Source organism: Pseudopipra pipra, chromosome 5 (assembly GCF_036250125.1).
Source record: "Pseudopipra pipra isolate bDixPip1 chromosome 5, bDixPip1.hap1, whole genome shotgun sequence".
Taxonomy (NCBI): domain Eukaryota; kingdom Metazoa; phylum Chordata; class Aves; order Passeriformes; family Pipridae; genus Pseudopipra; species Pseudopipra pipra.
Genome location: NC_087553.1, coordinates 73,457,443 through 73,471,339, shown reverse-complemented (window position 1 = coordinate 73,471,339; position 13,897 = coordinate 73,457,443). Strand labels below are relative to the sequence as shown.

The window sequence follows — 13,897 nt, the reverse complement described above, 5'->3', positions numbered from 1 at the left end:
GGAGAGATGGTTTTGATGCTCAGCTAAACCTAGTTCCTTCATACAACTCCACATGACCCAGCCCTGTGCACTGGCAGCCCAAATTCCCCCTGTGGGCTGATCCCACAGCGTGGGCAGTAAGGAAACGGGGGGATCCTGCCCCTCTGCTCTGCTCTGGTGAGATCCCACATGGAATCCAGCTCTAGGGTCCAACATCAGGGTGTGGAGCTGCTGGAGAGAGTCCTGAGGACACCACAGAGCTGCTTCCAGGGCTGGAGCCCCTCTGCTCTGGAGCCAGGCTGGAAGAGCTGGGAATGTTCCCCTGGAGAAGAGAAGGCTCCAGGGAGACCTGAGAGCCACTTCCAGGGCAAAAAGGGGCTCCAGAAGAGCTGGAGAGGGACTTGGGACAAGGCATAGAGGGACAGGACAAAAGAAACAGCTTCCCAGTGCCAGAGGGCAGGGATAAATGGGATATTAAGAAATTAATTACTGAGTAAACTGGAGCTACTTAAGGTCTGGAATGAATCCTTGTCAGTGGCCTGTGAAACGAGAGACACCGATGGCCAAGCTGGGCACTGAACCCTTCTCTCCAAGCTTTTTGATTCCACAGGCTCCTTTGGGCAGTGACCTTCCCTGGTCATGTCTGTCATGGAAGTCCACAAGCCTCCAGGGAGATGAGAACAGCTTGCAGGAGGAAGGCTTTGATAAGAACTAGAGGATGAGCCAAGCTAACAAAGAACTAATTGCTACCAGCACAAAAAACACCAAACAACCTAAAAAAATCTGTTTATTCCTGTAGCAGAGTTTTGTGTTCTGCCACAAGCCCAAGACAAGAATCACTGTCACAAACAGCCACGGGCAGCGTGTGGGTTTCTGTCTGTGCAAGAGCCACAAGTTTAAAAAATTTATCGGTTTCATAATTAAGGAACTCCGCAATACATAAAGTTAAAAGCTGGGCAAACACATACACAGAGACCACATAAAGACAAACAAACATTTAGATTTAACACAGCATAAGTGCAATAATCACCCATAAATGTAGTCATCACCAACTGTTTAATATAGATCAGTAGCAAACAAAAGAATAGATGGGATGGAAATTATTATTTGTACTAGAGGAGCTGCAGAGGCCACAAGCAAGATCACATCTCTGCCATGGCAGGCAGCACCCACATACATAATGAGAGGCAGCCCTGGATGCAAACAGCTCCAAAATTAAATCCAAACTTGGGAAGAGAAGCAGTGGAAGTAGGGATATGCTCCCATCTGAAGGTCACCAGCCTGCCAGGGCAAAGCTGAGCCCTCCTGATGCCCGGATCCGCCTCCACCACCCAGCATACAAATGACATTAAGCTGGCAATTGGCTTTATTTCAGGCATAAAATAAAATTGTCAGGAAAAAAAAAAATGCAATTTCGTCCCAGGCTGTTTTGGCAAGGGCAGAAGTACTTTTTCAGCCTGTGGCTGTGAGAGACCTGAGTTCATGGACCACCTGCTCGGGGTGTAGGGAGAGACTCTGTTTTTCCTTCTTTTTTTTCCTTCTTTTCTGCTCTTTAGACATCACAAAATGTTCACTGAGCAGGAACCACGAACAAGGTGTCCCAGCAAGAACCTCACAGGGTCGTTTTTCTTCTGCTACACCAGTCACAGGGCAGGATTCATCTCATTTAACTGGAGATGTTTATATTTAAGATACCTCAAAGCCTCCTTTGGTGCTCAGAAAAAAAAAAAAAAGAAAAGAAAAGAAAAAAAGTCCTTTTTAGCCTTTTAGGGAATATTCAGGCATTTATCCAGGACATGGCAGCCCCTGAGTGTTGGCTGAGTGGTATCTGCAGGGGGGTGATGCTGAACTGGGTGCCAGGTGTGACCACTTTGCTGTAGATGTCCCAAATCCAAGCACTCCCTCTTCCCAGCTGCAGCAGGAATTTGGAGAACCCTCTCCCACCTGTCAGAGGAGCATCACAAGAAGCCACAGGAAGGATGGGAAGCAGGATAGACTTGGCCTTGATCATCATCTTCTACATTTGACCATCTTTTGTGCTGCGTGGGACATTTTCTCTGCAAGATGCTGCCTGTTGCATCTTTAGCATGATCCTCTGATGAGTCTGTCATGGTTTCTCAAGCTCCTTGAGGATAATGAAGGCTAATTTATCACCTTAAATTACTGCAGGATCTTAAAGCCACGAGGAAAAAGCTGTGTTTTATTTCTCCCGTTGCCCACCCTCTCTCCCTCTGCTCTGTGGTCCCAGGATGGCAGAACGTGTCAAGTTTCATGTTCCCCAATTCCCCCCAAACAGATTTTTCAGAAATAAAGACAACTCCTGTAGCTTTGTAATTAAATATTAAAAGCCCTTTGATTAAAGAGCCATAAATCACCGAGAGGCCTTTAAATTTCTATAATGTCTCGTGGCCTGGTATGTACTGATGGCAATCTCATGCTCATTTGGCTTCAGTGGGGAGAGACAGGTACCTCCAAATATTGGCCATCAGACACTGATCTCTCTGATAATGGGGAAGGAGTGAAAGCAACATTTAAATCAAGCTAAGAAAAATGTCCTGGTGGGATAAGCCCTGAGCACTGGGGCTTGTGTCCTGAAGGAAATGGTATTTCTGGTACAGCAAATGTAGCACAGGGGAAACTGTGATTAATAACTACCCAGGCTAGTGTAATGTGTCCCTGTCCATGGCAGGGGAGTGGAATGAGATGGTATTTAAGATCTCTTCCAACCCAAACCATTCTGTGATTCCCTGATTTTTATCTGTGGCTCTGTCCTGGTCCATTCTGTGACTCCTGTGGTGAGCGAAGGCAGGGCTGGGAACGCTGCCTGCAGTCCTGTGTGGTCCAGACTTGCTGCCCTGGAGATAATCCTCATCAAATTGCCTCTGGAGTGAGCTCCTGTACCAGGTGCTTCCAGTCTCAGTGAGAACTCCTGGACTGGAGCAGAGCAGAACATCCTGAGTAGGTCCATAATCCCACCTGAGACTCCCCATGGCTTTGCCTCTTTCAGCTGAGGCCCATCTGATGTTCTTTAATCTCTCCTGATGTTCTGGGATGCAGGTGGGAGATGGCCAAACACATCCACATCCTCTCTGGCCATGAAGACTTACAAATCCATGATCTGGTGCTGCTGTTTGCATGGAATCATAGAATCATTAAGGTTGGGAAAAGACCTGTGCGGGAACACTGGGTGGGGAACATGTCAGGAAAACACTTGCAAAATAAAACCTTGTTTTGGAAGCCCCCTCCCAAAGCCCCCAAAACCTGATCTATCAGAACATGCAGCACTGCTCACCAGTCAGCTGGATCCACTCATCCTCCTCTGCAGGTGAGTTGAAAGCAATGTCTCGAAATATGGCAGGGAATTTAATTATTTGGAAATGATGTGAAGGAAGGGAGGGTCAAACCTGCCGGATAATTTATTCATTACTAATATTTCCAGAGGCTGTAATCAAGGTGCTCTTTTAATTGTTCCAACCACTCCAAAAAAACCCCCAGCTTTTCTAATAAAGGCTTTGAAAGTAACTGTCATTCAGCTGTATAAACCTCTATCAAAGTTGGCTTTTGACTGGCTGATGGTATCACCCACTGCCTTGACTTTATTTTAGCTTATTAAAATTGATCCTAAATAAACCTGATATGCCCCAAATTATTTTTCCTTAAATTAATTGGAATGCAATTTGTTCTCAGCTAGATTTGCTGCCATGTTGCATCTCGCAATGCAAACACGAGTTTGTTGGGTCACTCTAATTAATTTGATTTTGTATCTCAGCCCTCCTACCCATCACCAGCACTAAATGGAATTATTTAGAAATAACAGAGATAATGCTGGCAAAATAACATGCCGTGACAGGACCAAGCTTTGCTTCTTTAGGAGGAAAAAAAAATAATAATACACAACATATTGAGGTAGTTTATTTTTTGATTAAATGCTTCTGCTTTGCCTCGGCATTTATCTTTCTGAGACAGCTCCAGATCAGACCAAATGCATCATTCCATTAACATTATCTCTCTGTACATTTGAGTGGGGGGCCCCACATAATAAAGGGTTACAATGTGCATGGCCAGCTTACACCTCCAGCAGCTGTTATTCCTTCAGTGAGGATTTGTCCAAAGGTGTCAGGAGGTGGGGAGGGAGGAGGGGAAGGGATGCTGCTGTCTGGTTGTTGGGTGAGGTGTCAAATGGCTTCAAAGAGATGGAGTGGAGCTACTTAATTCATGGGCCCTAATGGAGACATCAGGGCCAGGAGCTGCACGAGGTGATGTGGGTTTAAAGAGATGATGTTGAGTCATTTTATTCAAAGGCTTTGACTCAAGTGCTGAGCAACTTCATGATGTGAGGTAGCCCTGCAGCCAGAGAGCTTGGTCTGGGTGGAAAGAGAAATGGGAGGGAAGTAGGTGTTGCAGATGATCCAAAATATGAATCACAGAAACACAGAATCCACCGGGTTGGAAAAGCCCTCCGAGATCATCCAGTCCAACCCTCGCTCCAACCCCACCGTGGTTCCCAGCCCATGACACTGATGCCACATCCAGTCTCACCTTAAACACCCCCAGGGATGGAGACTCCACCCCCTCCCTGGGCAGCCCATTCCAATGGCTGAGCACTCTCTTTGTGAAGAATTTCTTCCTGATGTCCAACCTGGCACAGTTTGAGACCCTGCCCTCTTGTCCTACTGCTGATGGCCTGGGAGAAGAGACTGACACCCACCTGGGGGGAGTATGGGATGGACAGACTCCCCCAAAGGAGCACATGATGGTTTGGGTGGTAGAAAATAACTAAACTAGTCATGAGTGTGAGAAAGGTCAGTTATTGTCCCTTTTGCTGTCCCTGAATGAAGGAGCTCTTCCCATGAGGTTGGGAAGTGGAGAAAGCAGGGAGGTGTAGATCTCAGAATGATTTAGAGACCAATTAAGTGCTGGTGATGGGAATATCCACAGGAATAATACAGAAATTCCAAGGGTGTGCCCCTATAGAGGGGAAGCCTCTTGTCCCAGATTTTGCTTATGTGACTGTGGGTGGTGGCTCCAAACATTCTCAGTGGCCACAAAGGCTGAACTCCAGACCATTATCTTGATTTGCTTGGCAATTTGTAACCACTCAGAGGTGGAAAGAGCTAAAAAAATTGGGTTTAGAGGGGGGAAAAAGTTGGGATTTGTACTCTTGAGGTGCTGCACCACCAGTTTATAGCTGTGCAAAGGGGTCCCAGGTCTTCAAAGCTGTTCTCTTGCACAGCCAATTTTCACCACAGGTGGATCCACCCAGCACAGGGTAGCAGGAGAGCAAGTCAATGCATTTTGTATAGGTCCTACCAGTAAACAAAGTGGAGAAGACAGCTGGCCTGTTGTTATACATGTGTATATATGGGTTTTTTTAAGCTTCTAGGAAGGGTTGGCTGAACAAGCCCCCACTTCAGCCTTAGAGAGAGGACACACTCTTGGGAATATGGAAGCATGATAAGGGGAGCTTTTTAAAGGGCCCAGTTTGTAATCCCAGGGTACTGGTGTGACTGTGTACCAACTATTTAATAAGTGATCTTGTTCATCAGGGAAATGTCTTTCTCTTCCCCTTCCCATTTATGTCTTCAGTCACCCTGCTCCACTCCCCCCTGTTTTCTGTCATTTCTCCTTCTGTTCTTCCTCTCTGATACCATGGTGATGGAGCTGACATATAAGAATAGCTATTCTTCACTGGGGTTCCCACAGCATCCCAAGATGAGCTTATGCTTCTCCCCCTCTCTGTCTCCCACGTTCACTAAGTGGGTAACTCTGCGTGCTGCCAACCCCACATGCTAAAAAACATGGGCTAGCCTTCCCCCCCCTCCTCCCTCCCTCCTATCCCCATGCAATTGGTTTAAAAATCATGAATTGCAGCAATAAAAAAAAAATCACAAATGTTGGGCTTGGTTTGTATAATTTTCAGTTATTTTCTTGGAGCCTGGTGTTCTAACAAAACAAACCTTTCACTGTGTGCTGCCTATCAGGGCCCACTGCTGATTTGGGGCAGTTTGACAGGCAGTGAGATGATTTTAGTCCTGAAAGTTTTTGGGAGTGGGTGGCTGGGTGGATGTTCCCTGAGTGAGGAAAATGCCAAAGCTACGTAGGAAAGAGGCTTTATAAATATCCCTATTGAGGAGTAGCCACGAGTGACGTCCACAATTAGCTGTGAGATTTTGGAGGCTGTGAAGTGTATTTTGCATATCCTTTTCCCAATGTCTGAGGGAGGCAAACTTCCTAAAATACCTTTCTAGATTATTACCAGCTGCAAGGGCTGGGCAGGGCTGGGTCATCCTGGGAAAATCTCTAGCCTGGCTCCCATCCTGTCTCCTGCATTTGTGGTACCCACTGGAGCATCCCCCAGGAGCTGCATCACAGCAGCAACTCTGACCCAGGTTCTGAAATCCCAAATTAAAGCCCTAATCTCTGGATTAGTCCCTTCCTCTCTTTAGGATGTCCTGTTTTCTTTTGGATTTCTTCTGATTTGAGCGTTGCTCCTCCTTAGCTGAATCAGCAACCTTTCAATGCCCCCAGTGTTGGCCTCCAGCCTTCCCCTCTCACCTCCCAGATTCCAGCTCCTCCTGCATGTCCCTGCCCTGCTTTCCTCTCCCTTTCTACCCATTCCTCCATCTCATCCCTCCACCCCCAAAACCTCCCCACTCCTTATCTCCCCCCAGTGCTCTCCAGCCCTCCGGAGCAGGGATTGATTGCTCTTCTTATTGGTATTGTCCTCCAAAATGAAAAAAACAATGAAATTGTCTGACTTTACCCGGTTGTATCTTATCACTCCACCTGCCTGCTCCCAATATTACTCCCTTTCACTCGTCTCCTGCCGTTTAAAGTAGCCCCTCTCTGGCGTCCCCTCATTTAATTCGACAGCCCCAGCCTGTGTTTTATACTCCCCTTATCATTACGGGCTGACTGCTCCCCTGGCTCCCATCTCACCCTGCCCCCGTCCATCTGCCCCTCTCCCGTGTCCATCCCCCTTCTGTTTTGTTTGGACTAACGACAGCCTGGGTGTGACCGCCGGCGATAATGGTCGGCAAATATTTGAAGGGAGAAGGAGAAAAATCGTTCCCTGGGGGGTTTCCAGGGGGAGGGCAGAGGGTGAGTTGCGGGACGGCTCCGGAGTTGGCGGGGAGGGGGGAGGCTGGGACAAGGAGAGGGTGGGTGGGTTGGGAAGATGTGCAGATAATGCTGTCGGCCTCGGTACATCATAAATCCCCCTCTGGGTGGGCGAGGAATGTGGGATGAGCATCCTTCTTATCCCTGGGTCTACTTGGAAAGACAGGCTCCACCTGCCATGAAACCTTGCTGGTGAGGTGGAGATGGGAAGGGACAGAGAAGGGAGAAAAAAGTAATGAAATTACAACAAAGAGAGAAAATTCGGGCTGAATAACTCTGGAAGTCCTCCTGCAACTCAGCTGAGGTTGGTGAACCAGTGTCTGAGTCCAGGTGCTGACATGGACTGGAGCACACACCGATGGGAAGGAGCTCTGGAGAGGGAGGGGACACTCAGGCCCTGGAGGGCTGTGAGGCTTCTGTGAGTTGCTGGGACAGTGTGAAAGGAGGTTTTGCTTCCCCACAAAAAACATCCAAACAAGTGGGGTTAAAAAAAGGAAGGCAAACCTCACCTCTGCTTGACACTGCTAAAGGGTTGGGAAGGGGCAGGCGTTAGATAACTGAGAAAAATGTTATTTAATAAATGCCCTACTAAGAAACCTGCCAAAATAATCGTCCCTGCAAGGACTGGCAGGGAAGTTAAGGGAGTTGCCTGAGGCTGTGCAGCAAATCAGTGGCAGAGGAGAAAGGGCACCTTGCACAGCTCTGCTCCATGCCAGGACACCCTGGGTTTCTCAAACAGACCAATGTGCAAACCTCCGAGACTCCAAAGGTATATTGGACAAAGCACAAATGGAGAGTGGCCGAGATGGACCCTCTCAAGGGCTTTTTCTCTACCCCTCGTTAGAAATTGGCTGCAAAGATGCTACAAACAGAGGGGAAGGCAGCGGCCAGGCGACCAAGTGACACAATCCTCTTCCTTGGGGACTTCTCTTACATTTTTTTGACAGCATTTCTGTCTCATTTTCTGTCGACACAACCCTTCCTGAAGCTGGTAAAGCTGTCAAAATCTTATAGTGTGACACCCTCGGCAGCCAGAACCCAGAACTGAGCTCACCCTGTCCCTCCCCGGGATGTCACAACGACAACGCAGAGCCCTGGACGAGCTTTAAACCGGCTCGCAATGAATTTCCCCCCCCTCCACCAGCATGATAAAGACATCCTTTGTCAGCGGCGGGGACGGTGACAGCTCCCCAGGAGGGGACAGTTTTCTTTCGTGCGCCAAAAGAAAGGGGCGAGTTGGAAGGACCTGAAACACCGGATGGCAGAAGGGGGTGAAAAAGAGACCTAGAGGAACAAAATTATAAGTTAGCAGCCCTCTCCCCGGGCTGGTTTGGTTTTTTTTTTTTAAGGTTTCGCCGGGTTTGAGGGATTTTGGAGCTGCCACCAAGCGCGGTCGCTGCAGGTGGCGCTGCGATGTTGGGTTTTAGCGGTGGCTGCGCTCGCCCAAGCCCGGAGCTTTTAACAACCAGCTCCGGCTTTCAGCAACTTAAATATCGTGTTGGTTTAACAAACTTGTAAAATGGCGGGGCAAAATAATGATAATAAAATCCCCAAACCCAATTTAGATTCTTGCTTCTCTCTCTCTCTCTTTTTTTATTAGTTCTTCTTTCTTTAAATTAGCTCCTCTGCTTTGTTATTGGAGTCTCGAAGTGTACAGATGTATATCCTCGGAAGGAATAGGTGTTTTCTGTTCTTTGGGTGCTGATGGGAGTGATCCCTGTGTGTGGCTGAGGTAATAAGGCATGAAATGAAAGGATGTGTGTGCTGTTTGCTGCCTGCAAACCTCTCCTGCTTGCTGGAGAGGGAGGAACTGCAGAGGGATGCAGAGATGCTGTTGGCATTCAGGACTTCATGAGCAATGGAGGGTGTTTTGGGGCAGCAGGAGGGAAATCAGTCTGTTTGGATAGAGACAATATGATTTTGCCTCTTCCCAGAGGATGCTGAGAGCAGCTTTGGTGCTGTTTGGTGGGTTTTCCCCCAGGAATGGAGCAGTGGGGGTGCCCAGGTTCTCTCCTTGATTTTTTTGCTGTGACCTGGGGGGAAAAATATCCACTTGATGACAACAGGGTGAGCCTGAACCCTCCTTGTCCTTGGGCCTTTTTACTGCAGTTATTCACGGGTCAGGGGAGGTCATTTGGGTTTTCCAGCCCTAACCCTTTTCCGCCCCCGCTGCCCAGTTCATGAAAAGGCCTATAAATAAAGTCCCATTTGTCACTCACTCCTTCATGAACCCAAACAGCCCAGGCATATATTGACTCATGCCATTGTCTTAAGAAGCAGAAAGGACTCGTCTTAATTTCTTCCTTCCCACCGGATAGCGGGAAGTAATCTCGGCATATCCAGATTATCCCTGTTTAGCGGAACAGGCTGGTTTTAAATGGAAGACCAAATTTCCCAGAGATTTTCATATGTTTTTATTAAATGGAGCTGCAAGCCAGACTGGACATTAAATAATACTGTATTGCTTACAGCTGAAGTGATCTTTAGAGGTTACTAACCTGCCATTGTATCTCTCAGATTTCTGTCTCGCTCTTCCATTGTCATTTTGCTGTGTTATTACTCTTCAGGCTTCACATAGTGTTCATTTCTCTGAATGAAAACAAATGACTCCTTGCAAGAGGCAGGAGATAAAGAATAATAAATACATTTTATGCACCACCTTAAAAAAAAAGGGCTCTGAATCCCCATCCATCCATCAGGAAATGTAAACCAGAGCTCAGGCAAAACACACACAGGCGCGCTCAGGCACGAGCCTGGGAGATAAAACTTGTTTTAAGGAAAACATGATATTGTTTAAAAATAAATATCTTGGAGGATGCAAACAGACAGCCCCCGGCCCCCGTGTTTCGTGGCATAAATTTAAGATAATTAAAAATACAAAGCTCGGATTAAGCCTGATTTTCTGTGAATGGGAGAGGCTGTGGGGAGGAGGGGGAGTCCTGCTGTGCCTGGTGCTGTACAAGCTGCCCCGGAGAGGCAATTCCTGCCTCCAGAGGGACAATCCCTGCCTCTGATCATGGCTATTGATTGCCACGAGTGGTGGGACCCCCTTCACCAGCCACCCCCTGCATCCCTGCTGGATGCCTTCTACTGGGGAGAGGGAAGCTGTAGGATCACCCCCCAGAGTTTTCCCCTTCCTGTCCTGATGGGCCAACACTCCTGAAAAGAATCTCTTCACTTCCACTCTTCCCTAGACCTGTTCAAGGTGCCCATCCTCGTGGCATCAGAGCTCCCAGGGGAAGGCAGCCCTGTTGCTGCGTGCTGCCATCGACACCCTGAGAGCATCCCCTTCCTCCCCACCGTCTGCTGTCTGCTCCGCTTTTGGCCGGAGGAGAGCTCGGATATTACCTGCAGAGAGGACATCAGGTCTCTGCACGGTGGGGATGAACTTGTGGAGCGGGATCCGCTCCGTGGGGCATCCTGCTGGACACCAAACTCAGGCAGGAAGCGCTAACAGCTTTTAAAAAAATACCATTATTCCTGCGGCTGCCGGGAATTAAAGGAAGCCCCGGCGAGCGGAGCAGCTTGCAGCCGCTCTCCAGGATTACTGCTCACCCAGGCTGAGAGATTGATCTTCCTCTGAGCCTCCCCACGCCCGCTCTGATCCGCTCTCCTCCTCGGTGTGTCCAAGCCGGAGGAGAGCAGCGGGGCACAGGCTGGAGAGGGAAGGGAAAACAGATGCCAGGGCCGGGAAGGGTTTTTCTGGCGAAGGAATGGGGGGAAGCAGCGAGGTGCGGTGGTTGATTCCTTGAGTGGGTTTTGGGTTTTATTCTTTTTTTTTTTTTTTTTTTTTTTTTTTTTCTTTTTGGGCAGAGACATTTCCCAATTAGCCCAATCAGGCTGGAGATCCTAGGTGTCAGTAGTGAGTAGGAGCGAGGGAAGGCACAGGAGGAGGAATCCAGGCAGCCGGAGTTCCAGCCGTGGGAGAGCGGCGGCGGCGGTGGCAGCCCCGGGAGGCGGCCCCGCTCCCCTCCCCGTCCCCATCCCCATCCCTTTCCCCATCCCCTGCAAACTTTAGGACGACGAAAAGCTGCTCGGGGGACCCCCCTCCAGAGACAACCTGCGCTCCTCCGCCTTCTCCTCTCTCCCAGAGGTGGGTGGGCTGGAGAAAAGGAGGAGCAACCGGCCACTCTCTCTGCAAAGATAAAAAAAAAAAAAAGAAGGAAAGAAAGAGAAAAAGGATAGAAAGGGATTTTTATTATCGCTTTATTTTTTTATTATTATTATTGTTATTTTTTATTATCCTTCCCTGGTGTATTGGGCTGGCGTTGCCGCCGCACTTCCACACCTCTCCGGCTTTTTTTTATTTTTTATTTATTTTTGTGGAGGGGGGGGGGGGAGAGGGGTGTGTGCCTGTGCGTGTGCCTGCGCTGGCAAAAGAGCCTGGGTGTCCAAGCCCGCTCCCGCAGCAGCCACCATTGGCGAGGAGGAGGGCTGGGGAGGAAGGGCTGGCGAGACAGCCGCAGTGCGAGCCCTCCCCGGCGGGCGGGAGGCCGCGGTGCCGGGCGCCGAGGCGGGCATGGCCCCGTAGCGCATCCCCTGCCTGCAGCCCGCCTGCCTGCACCCCGCCTGCCTGCTCCGCTGCCTGGCTCCCCCCCACTCCTTACTGATTTACAGGCTGGGGGGGGGGAGAGAGGGAAGGGCTGGGGGAGGGAGGGAGGGAGGGAGGGAAAGAGGGAAGGGGTGATTTGGGGGGGGAGTGAAAACTGGAGCTGCGTTTCCCCCCCCACCACCCCGCCCCGCGCTTCTCCCCCCCCCCCGGCTCTGGGCGAGCCAGACACGGTTTGCCCAGTGCAGAGAGAGGGGCTCCGTGTTCCGCCTCCGTGGAGTATTTGGGATTGGAGAGAGTGACACACACACACACGCACACACACACACACGCACACGGAGACCATCTGCAGTGTCAATGCGGCGCCTGCTCTGAAGACTGAAGTGGGGGGAAAGGAGAAGAGAAAAAAAAATAATATATATATATACACCAAAACCCACCCAAAGCAAGCGAGGAGCACTGCCAGGTAAGGAGCCCCCCCGCCCCGCCCGGGCGGCAGGGGCTGCGGGAGGATCCCCGGAGGATGCCCCGGGAGGGCCGGCGGGGCTGCAGCGGTACCTGCCCCGCACACCTGGCGGCGGTGGAGCGGGGCCCTGGGAGGGGCTGCTCCCCAACCCCGGCTCCTGGGGAGGGGGTCGGGGCTGGCGGGCAGGGACCCCCGCGGACAGCGGGCTGAGCCGGGGGGCTCGGGCACGGCCCCTCCGCCCCTCCCGGCCCGGCTTGCGAGGATCCTGGGGGGGGTGGGGGTCGCAGCGGGGAGCCCCCTTCCTCCACATCCCCAGCGCGCAGGGGACGCGATGCCCGGTGTCCCCCCGTCCCCGGGTCCCCGATGGCTTTTTCCCCCATGCACAAGGCTCAACTTTTCTCCCCGGGGGTAGTGGCTCCAGCGGCGCAGCCCGTCCCTCATCACCCCCGGCTGTGGATTTTCCTCCCCTCGGGGGGTATTTTCCCCCTTCGATGCTCCAGCGCTTTCCTTGGGCGAGGGGCTGGAGGCATTAGCAAACTTTTCCTGCTCCCGGTGAGGCTGCAGCTGGACGGGGCTGGAGGCAGAGCCCTATTCCCGGGGAGGATAACACCTCCCGGGTGACCGAGGGATGGGGACACGGGCTACCCCCGGTGGTGAGCACCTAGAAGGGAAGGGGAGACCTCCGTCCTTTCCCTTCCTGCGAGGTGCTGGAGAGTTTTCCTGCCCAAATCCCGGCTGCGGAGTCAGCGCTGCTAAACCTCCCTCCTTCCCTCGGTACATGTGTTGTGCTGCAACCGAAACCTGCGTATTGATGCTCTGCGTTTATCAGACATATGCCCTTAAATTATGTAGACAGCGAGAAGTGATCTAAACACCGAGCCGCACATGGTTTTGGTGGAAATCTAATACTCCGGCAGCAGATGAGTTCCTCCCAGATAAACAAACCCACTTGCTCAGCCCCAGCAGGGCTAAGTGCTGTTTGGGTTTGTAGTGGCTGCATGTGGCTGCTCCATCCCCAGCCCAGAGCAAACCCTCCTCCTCCTGGGGCTCCATCTGCTCCCGGTGCCGGGAAGGGATGCAGCCAGCGTTCGCGGTGCTGGATGCGGATGTAGGACCTTCAGGACTCGCCTGCATGGAAAGGACCAGGTGGAGAGCGTGTGGCCGTGCTCCTCTCCCGTAAAACTTCCACCCCGCTTTGCTTCCCAGCCCTGCCGCCGGGCAGCCGTGCCAAACAGCTCGCTGGAAACGCACCTGATTTTCCATGGCTTCCCTCCGCTGCCGGGATGCGATGACTGGGATGAGAGGTTTTGGGGAAAGCGAGCGGGTTCTGAGGCTTTCCGGGTGGTGGGGGTGAGTGGTGCAGAGGGAAGGTTTGGATCGGGACCCCTGAGATTGCTGGGGGATGCTCCTGCTCCGCGGGAACAATGATGGTGACAGGGGATTTTTACAGCCTATGCAACCGCTCGCAGCCTTCTAGGGACTTATCTTGGGCACGCACCAGTCCTGCACAAATATTTCGGGAGGCATAAAGCGTGCTAACTTATTTTCTTTATCTATCCTCTGTTTCCCCCGGGTCTTGTTTATAGAAACCGGTGAAACCCGTAAGCGGGCAGGACCAGCGGAGCGAGGGGTTGCTCTGCCTTTGCCGTCTCGGGGATTTTAATTACGGCGTGTGCCTCTCAGTGCGAGATTAGGTGCTTTTTTCCCCTGGCTAAGCCACTGGCTCAAGATCCAGGGGGTGCGAGCAGCGTTTTGTTTGTGGTTGAATTGCCTGGGGAAGCGTG

At 51.1% G+C, this 13,897-nt stretch overlaps 1 protein-coding gene across 2 annotated transcripts in view; it reads left to right on the top strand.

Annotated features, from left to right (window-relative positions):
- The first annotated feature begins 11,817 nt into the window (after positions 1 to 11,817).
- The window catches only part of PLXNA4 (plexin A4), a 445,892-nt gene continuing 443,812 nt past the window's right edge, over positions 11,818 to 13,897 (top strand). Inside the window, exon 1 of one of the 2 annotated variants that reach the window (XM_064656587.1) lies at positions 11,818 to 12,113. The gene's annotated coding sequence lies outside the window, so the exon portion shown is untranslated. Of the gene's footprint in view, positions 12,114 to 13,156; positions 13,260 to 13,897 lie in introns of those variants that run through there. The other variant, XM_064656588.1, reaches the window with a different exon arrangement.